The 20,954-nt window shown below is 36.3% G+C and overlaps 1 pseudogene; it reads right to left on the reverse strand.

Moving 5' to 3' along the window:
• LOC122816465 overlaps positions 1–20,954 on the reverse strand; it is a 155,582-nt pseudogene that overhangs the window by 53,372 nt on the left and 81,256 nt on the right.

Raw genomic sequence — 20,954 nt, forward strand, 5'->3', positions numbered from 1 at the left:
TCGGTACATAATAATATTTATTTACAAGTACTGGGTGGGGTTACTAACCTGCATGGTGGCGCAGCCGCACCAGCCATCTCGACATTCGCAGAGCGGACACCTGCAGCTGTAATACAAAGGGAATAATATTGGACTACACATCTCCATGGTATCAGCTGGTTGAAATCCTTACATACATGGGTAAAATGTGACTTACTCAGTAGTGGGGCGTTGGGCATTTGCCGGGCCTCCTGGATCCAACGGTTCAATTGGTCCTGCTTGCGTCTCTTCAGGTCCGCATGGTGGTGACGGACCTGCTCACCAGTGCGTGGAATGCCAGTAGCACTGGTCAGATCACGAGCCAACTGGTCCCACGCCTCTGCCCTATATAATCCCCATGAGACCTGGCCCTGCATGAGTTGGGCCTCGTGATTATGGACAAGGAGCCAGACCATGTATCTGGACTCCTCAACACTAACGCTGTGCTCGAAAGCAACGTCCCTCACCTACTCCACTCATGCTGACTGCAAGTCTGTTCTACAATCAGTTATGCTGTGTATTCCCACCTATGGGGCTTATATATGCCGCTTTATATTTCTCTGATTGGCCGTTTTGGAATTGTATCTACTTCACTGAAAATGCTTTCTCATGCTCCATTCTGGGTTTTATCCCATATATATGCTATTTCTGCATTTCTAGGTATTGCTGTCATGGCCTGGTGGTTTAGTTCCTTGACTGTAGTGCATGGTATCCTGGGTTTGAATCTGGCAACTGATTTTTGCTTTTCCTGACAGAAATGAGTTGAGGACCTGTCAATCAAACATGCCAAAAGCACTTTTAAGCACTTTAAACCTGTTCTGCGCTCGTTTGCGCGGTAACGATGCCTTGCACTGGCAGTTAGCCTGTGGGAGCTGGCGCAAACGGTGTGCGCTGGGATAAATCTTAATTGGCTAGCGACACACATGTTCAGCTAATTGCACACAGTTTCAGCCTGTTTACCTGCTGCTTGGCAACGGGCACGCAGTTTGCAGCTTTTTAAACACTACTCAGCTACGGGCACTCTGTCTCACGGCAGCTTAGCTATCAGTACATTTCTGACTATTTTTATTCTTATGTTACTTCAAAATGCTCTATTTCATTCCATTTTACAAAAGGGAATACATTTACATTTGTACAATACTGTCAGGGGGCTTTTAGTGCTTGTTGTTGTAGGGGCTCGAACCCTGCCTGCCTACTCTTAGGGCGGCTACTCTACCGCTAAGCTATTATTTCTTGGCTTACTTTGCATATTTAGTTCTTATATCCTTTTCCACTGACTGCTAACTGTGATTGCGCTAGTAGCACACCCGCGCACACAGTAGCAAACATTTACGGGGTTTAACAAAAAAAAAAAAGGTTTTAATTCACTTTTATGTCATCTCTTCACTTTATACACTGATGGCCAGTCGGGGCATGTGTTGTATAGTGTGTTTATTCACATTTTCATGGCCTTTCTCGTGGCTGTTTACTTTCAGCCATTCTAGTCTTCCGGGGGCGTGTCCACTTGCAGAGCTTAGCCTACAGACATGCCCCCTACTCTCTTACATGGACCGTGTAAGAGTTACTAGTGTGATTCAGCATGCCTCATGCACCTCATGCATATGCATGACATGCTGACATCACACAGTTTAACTGCAGCCTCCGTGTAAGAGTTATAACTCTTACACGGAGGCTTCCTGAATCTGGCCCTATGTTTAAACAAAATGGGTTAAGGGTACCTACTAGATTGAAATGCATGAATAACAAACAGTCTGTGTAAATTCACACTGTACAGGATACATTGTAATAAGTTCAAAAGTAATTTGTCAAGTTGTAATATCACTGGTTTTTAGCCCAGCTAGCTAGAGAAAAAATTATATTAAAATATTGTATTCATACAGCTAATGGACTAATATGTACATAGCATTCTTTAGTGTATAAATCATGTTTCTTTAAATTCTCAAGTATTATCTAAGCCCAGTTCAGTATTTTACCAAGATGTTAATGAGCAGTTCAGAGACATGAATACAATGTTATGGTTAAAATGACATTGAAACTGTAGTGTATAAATGCTTGCAGTAGCACATGGTTCTTGTCTCTTATAGTTAATTTAACAGTTGCAAACAGTTAATAAAAGAGTTCTAAGTCATACATTAAATTCTGTGATTGCAAAATAATAAATTAACCAAGTTAAAAAATAAAACTAAAGCAGACACAGCTCATTATTGATTAAATATTTTCACAGAATGGTCTGCAAAAGAAAAAGTTGTTAAATACATTCAGTTTTCGTAGTAATACTTGATATAATTGTATTAACTGTGTAAAATTGCATTTTGACTTGTATCAAAAAAAGACTAAAGGTTTTGTTTCTTAATGTTTAAAAACAGAGGGAATTGCTAGATATGAATATAAGGCTGAAATTAATTCTGTTGTAAATATGCTGAAAGAAAAAGTTTGCTTGAATATATGTATAGAGTTTAAAATGTGCATTCATACTATATGTATAACAGACAGGCTTCTCTTCACAGCATCAGAAAATGCCTAACAAAGCAATATTGGAAAACAAGCATTACATGATTTTTCTCATGTTTGCAGAACAAATAACTATTAACAGACATCCTTTTTAATAAATTCAGCAATATGTGATGTTTTTTCCAGTAGGAACAGAACAGACGTTTATCAGCAGAACTGCTGACAGGACAATAGATGTGACTTCCCACAGAAGGCCAGAAAAACAAACCAAGAGGAAATAATTATGTGCGTGACTAGCTCTCTATATAACTATTGTAGTAATTCAGTTATGTGAGAGAAGGACAGCGAGAGATATTTTGTATTTGTCATCATTCATATCTGTAATGAAGGGAAACTTTGTAAATATATGCTACAAACTGAGAAAGAGTACGTGTCATTTGTTGTAAAATAAGTTATCTGTAACTGTGCTTATAGCTGCAAAATATATTTCTTTATCAGTGTGCAATTTGAAAGGCTTGGTGCTTTAAACAGACTACAGATGGAGTCATGCAAAGCTCTGTGTCTCTGATTCAGCAGTAAACAGCACAGCAAAACTGTGTGTCTTAAGAAGACTTTGGATCCAGCAGGCATAGGAGCAGAGCACGCAAATTAAAATAACATTTTCAATTACTGTAACTTCAAGTCAAGTTTTACCACAACTGATGTGCAGTGATCATGGGGTTATAAAGGTTAATTTATTGCTAGATTATTATACCAAATTGAAATCTAAACCAATGCACAGAATATTAATTACAGATTACATGGAAGTAAAACAGTCACTATGTAAAACTAACTAGAGTGATGTGTTCAGTGAAAAAACTGCAGATGGAATGTTGAATGGATGAAAGTTTTGAAAGAGAAATTGTTTTAGTGCAAAAAAAAAAATCTAAATAAAGTTTAACATCAGGATTTAGGCATACAATGTTGCGGGGATATATTTCCATACGAACAAGATACCTGATAGATACCTGATTAAGGTGAAAGACAAAAATGTAAGTGGAAGAGAGATCAAACTACAACTTTGAAAACTGAAATAAGCTGGACAAACAAATTAAGCATAGTGTGAAACAAGATCAAGAAAAATTTGAAGAAGATTTATGTAAAAATACTGAGCATAATAGGAAACTTTTTATAGATACATAAGATGTGGAAGGAGTAAAGACATACAAACTGATAAACTGCAGATTCTAAAATTTATGTGCACACACAACAGATTATAAATATATTTACAAAATCTTATGCAAAACAGTTTGGCTCCACAAAGGGGGACTAGCGACATCTAAGTAACCTCAAATACTGGAATCAAATTAGATTATATTGAAAAAGAACTTTGCAAACTGTTTCCAAACAAAACACAGGGAGAAGACAGAATTAGTAACAATGACCTGATAACACTTCAGCAAGAACTTACAGTACTATTACCAGTACCATTGGGGTCTGAATGGGGAGCTGAAAAGTCAGCAAGCAAAGGAGAGTGGTAGTGCAGAAACTGAATTCATCTTCAAGTCTTGATGAGTAACTTCATGAGGTGGACCCTGTTTTTACAAAATCTCACCAAGGCAACACTGATATATAGACTGTATTTATATAGCATATATCATGGACAGAAGTAGGTTAAAAACTCAAAAAGATAGCTGGGTGCACAAGACCCAGAATAAAAAAGTGCTCAATCCTGGTAGGCACACTGGTGCCAGGACTGGAAAAGATGACAGTGTAGAATCTTCAAAATATGGAAACATTCCTACAATGGGCCAGGCCAGGAACAGGGGGAGGATGCCCCCCCCTGTTGTGAAAGTAGAAGTCCACAAAAAATCACAAAAACTGATACGCCAAAGAAGAACCATAAAGATGATAAAGTGGACTATTGAGGATTAGAAATAAATTTTGTATTGCTACTATTATGCAAAAAGTGTAGAATTTCCAGACACAAGATATACAAAATGATTAAGACAGAAATTAGAGGAAAGAAAAATACTTCTGCAAGAAAAACTGTCAGAAGCTTCAAATCAAAATTTGTGTTCATTGATACAGCATATTTGTGAAAAACAGTATATAGATCAAGAAACTTTGACCTGTTTATTAAAAGAAGCATCTGAGGAAGTCCATAAATATAAAACACAAAACCAAGAGATATTTGAAAAGTATAAAAAAGAAATATGGACATGGGAAAGAAAGGGAGATTTGAAATGGTGCAATATTTATGCAATGGAGAAAGCCAAATTAATCAATGTCCCAAAGATATTCAAAGAAAAATACAGGCAAATGCATCCATGGAAAATTTCACAATAAAATAAATAACACCACAAAGATGGAATGTAGAAAAGAAGATTAGTAAAGCAGAAGTTAAAAAAATAGAAGTTGAATTATGGAGTGCCTGTGAAGAGAAGGGTTTGGTGTAGAAGGCCTAGCACAGGTTATACCACAGCAGGATGGAGTGAGTCCCCAAAGCAGGGAAAAATTGGAAGATCAGGAAACATCTGAAGAAGACATATGGGCATGGGAAAAAAAGAGATTTAATATGGTGTAATATTTATGCAAAGGAGAAAGCAACACTAACCAATACAAAAGAGCAGCACCAAAGATATTTGAAGAGAAATACAGGCAAAGGAATCCGGACATGGAAAACTTTACAATACAAAAAATAAGACTAAGAGGAAAAGTAGAAAAAGAGATTAGTAATGGAGAAGTCAAAGAAATAGAAACTGAGGTCATGGAGTACCTGCAAAGTGAAGGATTCAGTGCAGAAAATCTAATTCAGAAAGTACCACAACAGGATAGAGTAATGGATATACAAATTAAGAGAAAATCAGTGGAACAGGAAGCAATTGGTCAGGTGCCACATGAAGATAATTTGGCACCTTTCACAGGAAACCAGTTTAAACATTCAATTGAAGCTAGACAGCAAGGGAAGGAACAGGACATTGTGGAAACTCTGATATAGTCAATGTTGAGGAGTGATAGGCCAGTGAGTTCACATGTGATAGAGCAATGGGTGGCACAGGATAAAATTGATGAGAATCTGTCACAGAAAGATGCTATAGACCCTTCTATAGAATGCCTGCAGGAACTGGAAAACAAGGGATGTGTCCTCAGTTTGGAAGAAAATGAGCTAAGAGAAGAATTGATTGATTTAATATACATGTACAGATATATCAAGATCAATGAAAGAAATAGACTGCAGAAGGTTAATAAAACCCAAAAAGTCAGAAGTCTGATAAAACAACTAAACACAGTAAATAGGACTGTTCATAGAGATCCATGCGATATAACAGAAGTAAACAGGATATATTACTGAGCAGTTAAATTAATAACTGATAAAGTTCGACCACAGGAACACAGGGTAGCGAGGGAAACGAAGGGGAGAAATCAAATACCATCATGGAAATATCGAATATTGAAAATTCTAAAGCAATTAAGACAGGAAGTGTTACTGTTAGAAGACTATAAAAGAGGGAATAGATCAAAAAAATTCTAAGAAAGATTGATGTGATAAAAGCAATGCGCAATATTAGAACAGACCAGGATCTATCATATGCTATCACAAATATACTAAAAATTTCAGCGCAGGTGGGAAAAACTTAGAAAATACAAAAATAAATATGAAGGAAAAGTGCAAAATAAGCAATTAATTCATGATCTAAAAAAGTTTTATAGAGAATTGGGAAACAAGGTAAAAGGAATTGAAATACCACCAAAAAAAGAAGAAATAGATATATTTTGGAGAAGTATTTATGAAGATCCTGTGGAATGTTTGTCATATCTAACTTACATTTTTTACATACATGTTTTAGATATTTAATTATTTATGCAAGTCATGGATTTATATGTTTTTTATATAATGAAAGATAGTTAGGGTCCTTTAGAGGTGACTATCATTTTCTCTGATTTTTCTGAATTTTCGATATTTAGATTGAATATAAATACAAACAAAAAGTTTTTGTAATAGTAAGTATTTTATGATTTTATAATATTTATTAGGGGTTTTTAATAACATGTAAAAACAAGTTTTTTATACTGTTGCCATAGCTTCTAAGGCATTGCAATAAATTGTAAGTCAGGAAGCAAGGGCACTTTAAATATGAAGTAGTTTTAACTAATGGTTCAATCAAGGATTTAACTGTTTAATTGTTTAATTATGTTGAATGTGAATATAAAATGGAGGTTTTTATGGCTGTTGAGTTGTCTGATAAAGTTGGGGCATTTGCCTCGATGAAAGCGCTTACAATAAATTGGTCTTTGTGAAGTTTAAAGCAGCTAACTTGCTTTTTTGTTGTTGCTTTTTGATCCTGTGGAATATAACAAAGATGCTAAATGGATAGAAGACATAAAAGAAAGAATAAGAAGTTTAAAGGTACATGATATGAAATGGGATGAAGTAACAGCCAGAGAGATTGAAACAAAGTTAAGAAAAACCTCTAATTGGAAAACTCAAGGCCCAGATGTAGTACCTAACTTCTGGTTAAAAGCATTAACATCTTTGCACGAAGATTTAGCCATGAGTAAGAACTATTTATATGAATATCCTGAACAGACACCAACATGGTTAACAACAGGAAAAACAACACTCCTACTTAAGAGTGAACCTGCAAGCTACCCTAAAAACTATAGACCAATAACTTGCCTTCCGACGATGTATAAACTATATGTGGGAATTAATACTGACAGCGTTTATAGTCATTTAGAAGAAAATGCAATTATGGCAGTAGAACAAAAGGGCAATACAAGAAAGTCATATGGTACAAAGGATCATTTGTTTTTAAATAAAGTCATATTGGAGAACTTTAAAAAGGGGTAGAATGTAAGTATGGCATGGATTGACTTCAAAAAAAGCATTTGATAGTATCCCAGATTCATGGATAAAAGAGTGCTTAAAAATGTATAAGATACACCCTACACAGATAGACTATATTACAGTGACCATGAAACAGTGGCAGACCATTTTGCAATAAAGCCATAATAAAGGACAAATTATTATCCCAGGGATAAAAATTCAAAGGGGAATATTTCAGAAGACTTAAATGAATCCTGAAAACAGCACTGATGTCTAGGAACAAAATTCAAGCTATAAATCAATTTGCTCTTCCTGTCCTAACTTACAGTTTTGAAGTGATTGAGTGGCCCCAAAACATGTTGGATAGATTAGATAGGAAAACAAGAAGGATGCTTCATGCTCACCAAATGATTTATAAAAATCACTGCATACCAAGATTATATATTCCCAGTTCTGAAGGAGGACTGGGTGTCTTTGAAGCTGATTATATGTATAGATCTGCAATTGTGGGACTCCACACATATCTACTGACCTCACAAAACCAAAATGTAGTGAAAGTTTTGAAACATGAGGAGAATAAATCTAAGATGACTTCTCTGCTTAATTTAGCAGATGCATATTGGCGTCAAAAGAATGGAAATCAAACCAGAAGTGGATAAAAATCAGGCAGCAACTGAATTTGCCAAAAAATAAAAGAAAGTATATAAGGTGAAGGACCAGATGAGAAGGCAAGAAATGTGGAAAAAGCATAAATATAGTTGCAAGTATAGAAAACTTCTGGAAGAGCCTCATGTTGCTCAGGAACGAATGCAGGGATGGTTAAGGAGAGGTGAATTCAAACGAAGAAATGAAAGGTTAATATTGGCAGCTCAAGATAGTGGACTATGTACATGTTGGTTTGCAAAGTCCATTGAACATGTGGGAGAAACAGACAAATGTAGGTTTTGTAAAACCAAACTGGAAACAGTTGCACACCTTGTTGCAGGTTGTAACATACTAATGGCAGAAGGACTGTATACTGAAAGGCATAATAATGTGGCAAGATTGTTGCACTGGGGATTGTGTAAACATCATGGTACTGAAGTGGCTGAAAAACACTGGAAATATGAGCCACAAAGCATCACAGAAAATGATGAAGTTTATATCACATGGGACCACCCATTACCAACAGTTCAAAAGATAGATGCTAGAAAACCAGATATAGTAGTCTAAGAAAAAAAGACAAGAGTAGCATTGATCACTGAAATCACCCCACCCAGTGACTACTGTATCTTACATAAAGAGAGACACAAAGTCATAAAATATCAGCATCTGCAGGCAGAAATGAGAACAATGTGGAAGAAGGATACCCAGACAGTCCCAATAGTAGTAGGAGCAACATGTCTTATAAAAAAGAATCCACAGTCATATTTAGATATGTTACCAATCCATGCAACTCCATACGAATTGCAGAAGGAGTCATTGCTGGGCACATTGCGAGTGCTCTGAAGAGTATTTTTGGCTGACATCAAAGATTGAAACAGTACTAATTTCATGAACTTTAATTGTACTTTGTCTTAGGAATGGGGTCAATTCCTGTCATGGTATTAGAAACCCAAAACACTTGGAGAAATTTAAAAAGAGGATACCATTATATCTAGTGTTTACTACGTCATATAAAAAATGAGGAGATTCCTGAAGATTGGAGACATGCTCTTATTATTAAAGCTGCCTTTAATGGAAATTGGAGTAGGACAACCCAGAGTCATATAGATTCTTAAGTCCATTTTCATTTGTAGAAATATAATGGAGCAGGTAATACTGGATACGTTAGTGTCAAAATTGGAGAGGTTGGGTCTTGAAACCATGTATCAGCATTCATATGTTGAATATAGATCTATTACCTCCTGTAACATGATGTTCTATAATAACATAATACTAGCTATAAATAAAAAATTGTGCTGCGATGTAATTTATATAGATTTAACTTAAGCATTTGACAGGCCCATACACAAAACACTGATTAATAAATTAGAACAACTAGGTATGAATGTATTCTTGATAAGATGGATCGCTACATGGCTTACAAATTGGACATGAAAAATATCATACAACTGGACAGGTAAAATCCTTGGTTACAGTCAAGGTGGCTCACAAGGCTCTGTCCTAGGCCCTCACTTGTTTAGATTGTATCTTTCAGACCTAACTTTTTCATCTAGGGTGTTCTACAGTCTATATGCAGATGACCTGAAATTAAGTAAACTGATTACACGTGTTACAGATAAGGCATGTCTGCAAAATAACTTGACTAAATTGACAATTTGGGCACAGGAGGATAATATGCTGATAAATACATCAAACACTAAGAATATGAGAATTGGGAGACATAATTTGCAAAGTGAATATTTAATACAGCACACAGTGATTGAAACTGTAGATTCATTTAAGGATCTGAGTATATGAGTAGATCCAGCTTTGTGTTTTTCTAATCATATCAATCAATAGGTTAATGATAGTTATAGAACTATAGGTTGTATAAAAAGATTTATAAAGTCTAGGAAATCAGAAGCAATGAAGTTAATTTTTCTTAGTTACATTAGACCCAAACTTGAGTATGGAATAACAATATGGAAACCTTATAAGAAAACAGGCATGAATAAACTGAAAAAAGTACAACAGAAATATACCGAGGGCATTCATGGATGTGAAAGTTTAAGTTATTATGAAAGACTAAAATATCTGAACTTGTACAGTGTCTCATAGATATCTAAAAGGAGATTTTATTTGGATATAACGGGCACTTAGAGACAACTATCTCTAGGATTGCTTGGGTTTATCAAAAAGTAATGGAGAATCATTAGACAACCTATGTAGAAGATTCTATAGGAAGGAGAAGTGTACTAAGTGGTTCTTTGAGAGAGCAGCTGATTGGAACAGACTACCAAATCACATTAAAGCAAGTACTGGTTTAGATATTTTTAAGAATAGCCTGGATACTTATTATAGGAACAAGTATTTTGGTATATTGACAGGCTAGAAGTCCATTAATGCCTGTGCTTGAAATATTTGTACGAATGGTAAGTAAGCTTCAGTGTCCTCATGATCCTGTAAAGGATAAAGTGGGTTACATGAAATGAAGAGCTAGATGTTCAAACCACAACCAGTTATAAAGACTGGTGCACATGTTTTCACAGGACAAGGTAGACACAGGCTATGGATTATCCAGCTCGTCTAGATGTAGTAATTTCAAAAGTGTTTGCTTGAAGCAGAACTAGAAATATCCAGATTAGGGTCATGGACACTTGTCTATGCTCTGGCCATTGCCACTGCAATAAAAAGAATCTCGCCACACTCTGACTAACCAAGTGCACCTGCCCATTTAATCAGGGCCACAGACTAGTGACAGACTTCTGAAAACCAGGCTACAGATGCATATATATATAAACGAATAAACGTAATCTGAACCATAAAAAATAAAGTAGCTATTATTTCAACTTGAAATAAAATTGCTAAACCAGGCAGAAGATATAAAAAGAGGGAGACGATGTTTGAACACCGAATAATGTTTAGCAGCATAAGCCATGACACTTACTTTTCTGTTACACAATTTGTTTACTTGATCTTCTATTTGCCATGATATGGATGTTTCTAAATATTATTTACCTGATAAATACAGCTGAAAAGATAAGAGGGATGCATCAATGGCTATAGAAATTGGGCCGATGGTTGCAACTGCCTCCTGAAGTGCAATTTCATTGCCAGAAGGAAGATTAGTGTACCCAGAACATGTGGTACCAATTGCACTCACATTGTAATGGCAGATGTCATCCTAAAAGAAATAAAACAATGCATGAACAGGTAGTTAAAGGTAAAATGTGTATACAGGATCAACAACCTGACCAATAGAAATACTATCATATGCAACTGATAATATACAGTGGCTTCATATGGATATGACTCTTCTGTGTTGATTGCATCATTAGCTGTGACATATCGAAATGCATTAGTCATGAGTCCACCTCTACAACCATGGTTCCCATATTTTCGAGTGCAATCTACAAGCTGTTGCTCACTCAGTGAAACAAATCGTCCTGTTTTCTTGAAATGCTGTCCTTCAAGCGATCCTGTCTGAAAAATGAAAAATGTATATCACTTAATACTATAGCATTCAACAGAGGAAACATGCACAAAATGTACAGGAAAACCATCATCGTTTGGGGTGGTCTGTGTGCTAATTACTGACTTATAGGGTATTTGGAAATCATTATGCATGATTTTAAATAATTACTATAGAAACTGGTTACACCATGCAAAATGATTTGCCCAAGACTGCATTCTGGGTACCTGCTGGATAAAACTTGACAATGAAGTTGCTTTTTGTTGTGTTTCATACTTACATCTGCTGCAGGACTTTGTGTAATCATTTAGTCCTCCTGCATATCTGCATGCACATCAGGAGTTTCTCATTTCTGTGGCCTCTTCTGAAACAGAAATTTCTTATTTTCCTTACCCTGGCTTCCTGCATATGTAATGTACTGGGGCTGGGTTCTAATCCCAGTAAAGTATATACTTGTATCAGCTTACACTTTTTTGCCAAATACTACTAATCTTATTATTGGGTCTTGTGAAATTAAACATGTTTTACATGAATAGAAAATCAAGTAAAGAGAGCATAAGGGTATTTTTTATGGGTCTATATTATAGCATCGGAGTCTGAAAACTTTGAATGCTATAATATCGAACCCTATGCATCAAACGCTAGAAATAGCAAAGCTGTAGAATATCAAATGCTTTCCTAGGGAAAATATTCGGTGGGCCGTTTCTGCAGCTTTGCTATTTCTTCAACTGTGGAGCAAAGGTTATGGACCGGGTTAAGGTAAGTGTACGAATGAAGGTGAGTGTGTGATAGGGACCTTAGGGTTAGGGAGTGGGTATGGTGAGTGTGCGATAAGGACTTTAAGTTTAGGGAGCGGGTAAGGTGAGTGTGCAATAGGGACTTTAGGTTTAGGAAGTGGGTAAGGTGAGTGTGCGATAGGGACTTTAGGGTTAGGGAGTGGGTAAGGTGAGTGTGCGGTAGTTATGGACCTTAGGGTTAAGGTTGGGTTAAGGCAAGTGGATAGCTAGTAGTGTATGTATGGTTTAGTGTAGGGGTTTGTGAAGTGTATATGTGTGGATTATTTAGTTTGGTGTGCTTGTGTTGTGTGTATGTTTGTCAGAACAGCAAATTTTTTACCTGGGAAAAAATAGCTATTCTGACTGTTCGATTATATGGTGTTTCGATCGAATGGGTTCGATATTATAGCATTCGAAGTTTTAGGACTTCGATGTTATAATATAGACCCTTTTTTACATACATCTCTGGAGCCATTATTAGGATAGCTAACTGAGTTTGATCTCTTTTGTTGCAAGCATATATGAAAAGCCGTATTGCTGATATAATGGCACACTAGTTTATATTTTGTGCAATTTTATCTTCAATGAATAGTGATACACTTATACAATTATAGCTGCAATAAGAAAACACTCCAAATAGCAAATATGCAAACAATAGAAAAAAACACACAGAATGAAAATAAAACTGAATATACCAAAGACTGAAGTAAGAAAGCCATGAAACAACAAATGTAATGACGTGGCCAAACCACATATGGCACAAAAGAGAAAAAAAAACTTTATTAGATACCCAAACAGAAATGTAGATTAAAGTAAGTTGAAAGAAGTTCATCAAACATGTAATTGCAGTACCAACAAGCATAATGATTGAGAGGCCTCATAATCTAAGCAATGTGAAATAAGAAATGACCAGACGTCTCCCTGTGAGGAGGAAAAAGATGCACCAGAAGAGACACAAAGTCACAAATCCTCCACGTGGCACTGGTCTCTTGTTAAAGCAACCATAACAACAGAAGGATCATGTGCATGTCTCCATAAACGATGTTTCAACCACCTATGTCATCCCTCAGCCATATTCTCTGTTCTTGGCAGGCTGCATGATAACAAAGGAAATGCACTCCAAACATCTGGAGGAAGCAAAGGTAGAAGCATTGAAATAGTACCAAGGCAAGTTTTAAAAGGTCCATAAAGTAGTAAGATGAAAAAATAATTAACAAAGTCCATAGCACACTCAGGCAAATTGGTCTCAAAATCTTAAACATTACAGGAATCTCATCATAGGAAATAAATGCAAAGTACAATCTTCAGAATACACAAATTAAAGACAGAATTTTACTCATACAGTTCAGCCAGTTGTACAGACAGTATGTTCTATTAAATGTTCTGACAAATAGTAAAGAAGCAGCCATATATAGCTGTAAAAGGAAAATTGAAGTGCACACTCTTAACAGCAGCAAGCCAAAAATCTATCAAAATGTAAGCAGAGGAAGGAGTCATATCCATTTCTTCAAACAGTTGAAAATTGCAGTTCGTCATTTTATAAAGAGGTGCATGACTTACTGCCCTTAAAGCAAAAGACAATAAGTAAAGCTACATACACCCCCCTCTTATGTTCTACAACATCATTTTCCCTTTAACAAGGCAATTTCAATCACAAAGCAACATAGAACAACCTGCTAAATCAATCAAACTGTGCCCAGTACATAATATCAATAACTTACAGACTTAGGTTCATAAGCCAGTACTAGGCTAGCTGCCCTTTTAAGCCATTTAAGTCTAGCTGATTTCCCTCACAGGTGAGAATCAAACCATGTACTCTGTGTCTGTAAGGTAAACACTTTAAACATTAGGCTAACTCACAATCTTTTAGGTAAATACTAGGCGATTAGTCTGAAGACTATTATAAGCCTAGTCCAATGACCTGAGGTCAGAATCAGTCCCTGTACCTTCAGTCTATGAGGTCAAGATCTTAACTATTACATGAAACCTACACCCTTCTGTTTCCTTCTTCAACATGAAGTGTCCATCATGTAATGGCTAATCTGTAGGATCTATGTCCATTACGGAAGTAGGTAAGACTTTCTTCCCTTTAATATGGGCTGCTTAGAACCTGTTTACAGTCTGCCTCATGGTCTGTCGATCAGGCAACTGATACACAACATCCTTAGAAATATCAGCAAGAATATCAACAATTTCACCTGGAAGAGCTCTGCCAAAAACTGTCTTGTCACTTATATTTTTCAAAACAACACACTTCTTCACTTCTTCAAGATCTGAACCATGCATATATATACACACTGCTGAGTGAAGCAAATTTTCTCCATCAGCATGTAGGAAAGCGATGGCAGAGCCACGGCAATGATGTCTCTTCTTAACAAATCTCCAGTGTCTCTGATCCTCGACCTGTTTCTCCAACTCAGACACATAACCACACATATTCAGAAGTGGTTTTCCTTTCTGTGATATTACTCTGTCATAACCAGTGCCTTGTACCAATATAGCACAATACATCCCCTACTTCACCAGTACAGTCCTAACACAGCCATAAGTGTCAACACCAAACTGCACTCCTGTTAACTTCCAACATTTTAAACATATAGCCACCAAATCATATTACACATACACAAGTCAAAATATCCAACATCCCACAGAGAAACTGGTCCACCAAAACACATATAGACAGGTATATAAGCCCCCAAAATACTTAAGAGCAGGACTTCCTTCAAACCAATAGCTCAGCCACTGCTCTAACTCCTAAAGCACATTTTCCCCACTGCATATCTATCTTAATTCAGAACTTTGCCTTACAAACCAAGCACTGATATACAAATAAATACAACACAAACTGCTCTAGCCATATACCCTACCCAGAGCGATCATGCTAGAATCTTCCTTGCACTACATAAAACACCTTAAAATGGCATGCTACATGCAGTTCTCCATCACCCACACTTCACATAATTAACTGAAAGACATATAAAGCTAATCTTTGCTCTTTCATGATTTGGGCAAATATACTATACTGTTCAAGCTTTTTTCTAATTCACTCTCTTGTACAACTACCCAATACATTTGCTCTGAAAAAAGATCGATCCCGACTCAAATCAAAATTAAATTAAGTGGTAAAAATACTGTCCAAAAATAAGAATTATTAATACCCCAATATACTGCAATCCTCTGAGGAGGAGACATTCACGCTAAACCTGAGCCCACCTATCATAATCAACATCAAGACAATGTCCATCCCACACACTACTTTAAACCCACAAAACTCTACCTCAAATGCCAGTAATCTAACCATTGCAGCAAAAAATATTGTAATCTTAAGAAATAGAACTACTGAACCACATGCCTGAATTACCCAACACAAATCTGATATTCTCTCCATAACTGACACTTGGCTTAAACCCAGCATAAATGACTCCAAAATGCCCCTGCTATAATATCATCCATAATAACCATATAAAGAGAACAGCTGGTGATATTTCTTTAATATTTCGCAGCATCTGTCACATTTGTTTCCCTCCTACAAAAAAAGATACCAAAATTCAGTTCAGCAGAGCTTCTTACTACTTTCCTGAAAATAAACAAATATAAACAAATATGTATTGCTGTCTTTTACATCCCCCCTGGTGACAATATAGCTATACTGAAAGGTATCCTACATTGAATCTCTATAACTATTCCACAAGAAAAAATGCTAGTAGCTGATGTCAATATCAACTGGTTGGACATAACCGCTAACTGCACTGCATTTAACATGAACTTGCATGGTTTCACACAACAAATTAATAGCTGCACACATTATAGGCAGACATCAAATTCCTAAGTAGCTGAGGGTTATGCTAGTTCCAGGTAATCAATTTGTTTTAGAGCTTTGGATAAGGAATACCAAAAGGCCCACCACAGGTGTCATGATGGAACTATACTAGAATACCCTCATTGTCTATCCACTTCAGATTCTGTGAGTCAAATAATGACAGACAGTTTCAGTAGGAACCAAAAATAAATACATGAATAAATAAAATAAATGCATTGGTTTTCGAATGTTTTCCATGAAACACCTCTGTTAAGTTCCACTGCAAGACTTTTTTATTGTCAGATTTTTTATGATTCTTTAAGACTGAGTAATTTATTGCACATATATAAGGATATCTGACAAAATATTGATTGTTCTCAAGAGTGAACCTTAAAACACTGACCCCCACATCACTAAAACCCAGAAACTTGAATGTTCTGGGCTGTCATTGTGCAGGATTGTGGTAAGGTGGGGATTGGGGTTTTGTCCCATTCCCCACTGTAGTGTGATCTCAGAGTCTGTATATATATATATATATATATATATATATATATATATATATATATATATATATAAAAAATTAGCAGGGATGGATCGGGGGTTGCAGTAGGCTAGCTTCCCTGCAAGAAAGAAGCTTTTGTGATCCTGGCATTGCTTTCAAGCTTCCGGGTTTTGGTTATGTGGGTTCAGTATTTCAACACTTGTTCTTGTGAATGTTCCATCTTCTGTCATCGATCCATACATAAGATAACTATATGTATATATACATATAGCTAGATGTATACTTGTATATACACACACACACACACACACACACACACACACACACACACATACACACACACACACACACACACACACACACACACACACACACACACACATAATATATAACATAACTATATCTATATATACATATAAATACATATAGCTAGATGTATGCCTGTACACACACACACACACACACACACACACACACACACACACACACACACACACACACACACACACACACACACACATCTTGTAGCAAAAGCTAGGTACATTGTCTAGGAATCTAAACAGTTCCCAGTTGCTCTGAATAACTATATCTATATATCTTGAAGTAAACACCATAGCCAGTGAAGAACACACATAAAACTAGAAAACACTAAATGAGGAATTATGGAGATTAAGCTGATTTACTTACTATTAATATAAAGCACGGAGTCATGAAAGAAGGAGCCAAATGCATGTGTTCAGCACTTTCGCTTTTTATTATATTAAGAACTTCATCAGAAATAAATTCTAGAGTCAACTTATTATTAACATTTTGGTGATTAAAAAATGTTTTGCAATCATCAACCAATGAAAAAAAGAGTTTCAAAATAGTGCAACTAATGGTGGCAAATACAAAGTTGAGAGGTGAGTGACTAAGGTGCAGAGGGTTTTGAACAGTGGTGGTATGAGAAACTCTGTTGGGGCCAATGGAATACAAGTGAAAGTTGATCAGTGAAAACCTGGTGAGCATGTTAGATAGCTAATGGAGGGACTGTTTAACCTAGCCAATTTAATGTTGTTGGCAGTATGGGATACGCCAATGGGGAACCCTATTTTGTGAACCAATAGGTTCTGTAAAAAGTCCTGAGCAACAAATGGGATTGCTACAAGGTTAGCTTCTAGTGGAAATGGTTGCAGAGTAAGAAATATGGTTTAGATTGCTATGATAATAGCGGGAAAGGTATAGATCTTCATCTACACCATCATAAAGCACACACTAAAGTTTTCATTTAATCCAGGGCAGGAATTGGCATTAAGTAATAACTGCCATTTCAGTTCTTTTACTTTGAGCAATGTGTTGCAGTCGCCAAATAACTCTTCCACTTGTTTGAGCACAAAGAATTTGAAATTATTGACAATTTTGCAGCAGTAGCTGTGTTTTGTTAGGGTGTTCTTAAAGTGTTTGTGGCATATGGTGGCACAATATTCTTTCACCCTATCTGAGAGTTTTCTGGAAGTTTTTCCAATATAGTAGCTATGGCAGTGAGTGCAGAACCCACTGTAAACTGCATTTCTAGAGTTGCAGTTGAATTTTTGTCTACAGTGTACAATGACATTGGAGTGCTTAAAAGTAAAGGAATTGCTTGCATATATATGTTTGCAGGTGACACACTGTCTGCAAGGGAACATACCAGGTGGTTGGATCTGGCCTGTTCAAACTGGACCGGGGGGTTTGTTAGTCTCAAATGGGCTCAGAGTTTTGGACTTCTCGCAGCAAAAGCTAGGTACATCGCCCAGGACACTAACTAGTTCCTGATTGCGCTGAATAATAATCCAGTTGTTAGTGAGGATTTATCTTAGAAGCACCAGATCCCTAGTAATGGGTAATGGGAAACTAATGATCATCTTAGTGTCATTTTTGATTTTGCCTTTCGGCTTTGGCAATACATTCAAATTCTTTGTGCTCTAGCAAGTAGAGTTTTTTGGTGACTACAACACATTGCTCAAAGTAAATGAACTGAAATGGCAGTTATTAGCCAATACTGATTCTCCCCCTGGATTAAATGAAAACGTAAATATAAAGTGTGATTTACGATGGTGTAGATGAACATCTATGCCATTCCCGCTATTATCATAGCAGTTTGAACCTTATTTTTTACTTGGCAACCATTTCCACTAGAAGCTAACCTTGTAGGAATCCCATTAGCTGCTCAGGTCTTTTTACAGAACCTATTGGTTCACAAAATAGGATTCCCCATTGGAGTATCTCATAATACCTACAACATCAATTGGCTAAGTTAACCAGTCCCTCCATTGGCTATCTAATATGCTTACCAGGTTTTCACTTGTCAACTTCCCCTTGTATTCCATTGGCCCCAACAGAGTTTCCCGTACCACAATTGGACAAAACCCTCAGCTCCTTAGCCACTCACCTCTCCTCTTTGCATTTGCCACAATTGGTTACACTATTTTGAAACTCTTTTTTTCAATTGGTTTATGATTGCGAAACATTTTTTTTAATCATTAAAATGTTAATAATATGTTGAGTCTGGAATTTCTTTATTTATTTCTGATGAAGTTCTTAATACAATAAAGAATGAAATCACTAAACACACGCATTCTGCTCTTTCTTTTATGACTCCATGATTTATCTTAGTAACCAGTCAGTCGGCCTAGTCTCCATTATTCCTTGTTTAGTGTTTTCCGGTTTTATATCTATATCTATATCTATATACATATATATATATATCTATATACACATATATATATATATATATATATATATATATATATATATATATATGTATATATATATATATATATATATATATATATATATATATATATACACGTTTATGGGTCTATATTAGATTGTTGAAGAGTGAATACTTCGAATCACTAAAGATGGAACTTTAGTGATCGAAGTATTCAAACTTCGAATTGTTATAAAATTATTTTTAAAACAAAAACAAACAAAAGGGGTAAGCAAGGGGGTAAGCCCCCCTGCACCCCCCACACCCCCCGCTCTTTAAATATACCAACTCTGAGATCTCACTACAGTGTAGGAAACGGAAATTGTCTATTTTCGCACTGTATTGCACTGAAGTGCTATCTTGGAGTTGGCATATTTAAGTAGCGAAGGTTGTGGGGGGTGGAGGGGGGCTTGCCCCCCATACTTATAACCTTTAGGTTTTACTTTTTTTGCTTTAAAAATTATTTTATAACAATTCAAAGTCTGAATACTTTGAATAATTAAAGTTTGATTTTTAGTGATTCGAAGTATTCACACCGACAATCTAATATAGACACATATAAATCCATATAACTAGACGTGTACCTATATACACACACACACAAACACACACACACATATATACATATATATACATATATATATATATATATATATATATATATATATATATATATATATATACATATACGTAGATAGAAAGATGGAATGTATTAACATATAACACTAAGAAAATATATAAAGAGCAACCTCAGGAAAAAAATGAGGTAGTGGCAGGCCAAACCCAGTAATGCATGGGTCCATGGCCAGAATTAATGAATCATTTATTCTCCTAATCTTTATTCTCCTAATTAGCCTTAGGGTGCTGTTCGGTCCTGGCGGTGGAGTAAATAGGGTTTTTAGCTGCCCAACCTGGTTTCCCAGTATTAAGGAGGACTTGCCCTGCATGCTGAAAACAGCTATTCTCCTCAACACACTGTGGTTTCCCCTAACTAAGGAACTGAACCTTTCCTCCCCTCTGCTATAGTCCTCAAGGGAATTTAATTATAAGTAAACTGCCCAACCTGGTTTCCCAGTATTAAGGAGGACTTGCCCTGCGTGCTGAAAACAACTATTCTCCTCAACACACTGCGGTTTCCCCTAACTAAGGAACTGAACCTTTCCTCCCTTCTGCTACAGTCCCCAAGGGAATTTAATTATAAGTAAAGTACGTACTTTAAACCAAAGTCTTAAGACAATTAGTGTGAGATATCCTAGGTTGTAAGTTTACTTTCACCAGCCAGGACAGCCGGCAGCCTTTACTATCTGCGCCCATACTTGTCACCCCTTCCCCCTTCTTAGACTACAAGTATTTTTACTGTTCTTCCCCTTCAATACTCTATAGCATAGTTACTGCCCTGCACTCTTTTCTCAGTATATATTGCCTCTGCTATACAGCTTTTGTCCACTAGAGGGCAATAGTTTCCTTTAGACCACCATTCTGACTCCAATTTTAAGTAACTTACAGGCTCTTGGATTCTAATATTCTGGAAGAGCTAATATTCCCACTCTATTCTTTCTTTCTTCTAATATTCTTCACTGCCAACCCTCTCTGCATATTCTATTATCAAGGCATTGTGTCACCTTACCCTCTGCTGCTTTATTTACCTTTGCTTACTGCTCCTCTGATTGTTTTCCTAGGGTGAACTCCTCTGTGGCTCTGACCCTGTTAATATAGCTCTCTATCTTCTGTCTTCCAATCTACTCCCTTTAACGTCCATCTGGTTAGAATA

This window comes from Protopterus annectens, chromosome 1.part1 (assembly GCF_019279795.1).
Source record: "Protopterus annectens isolate FY-2018-M chromosome 1.part1, PAN1.0, whole genome shotgun sequence".
Lineage (NCBI taxonomy): Eukaryota > Metazoa > Chordata > Ceratodontiformes > Protopteridae > Protopterus > Protopterus annectens.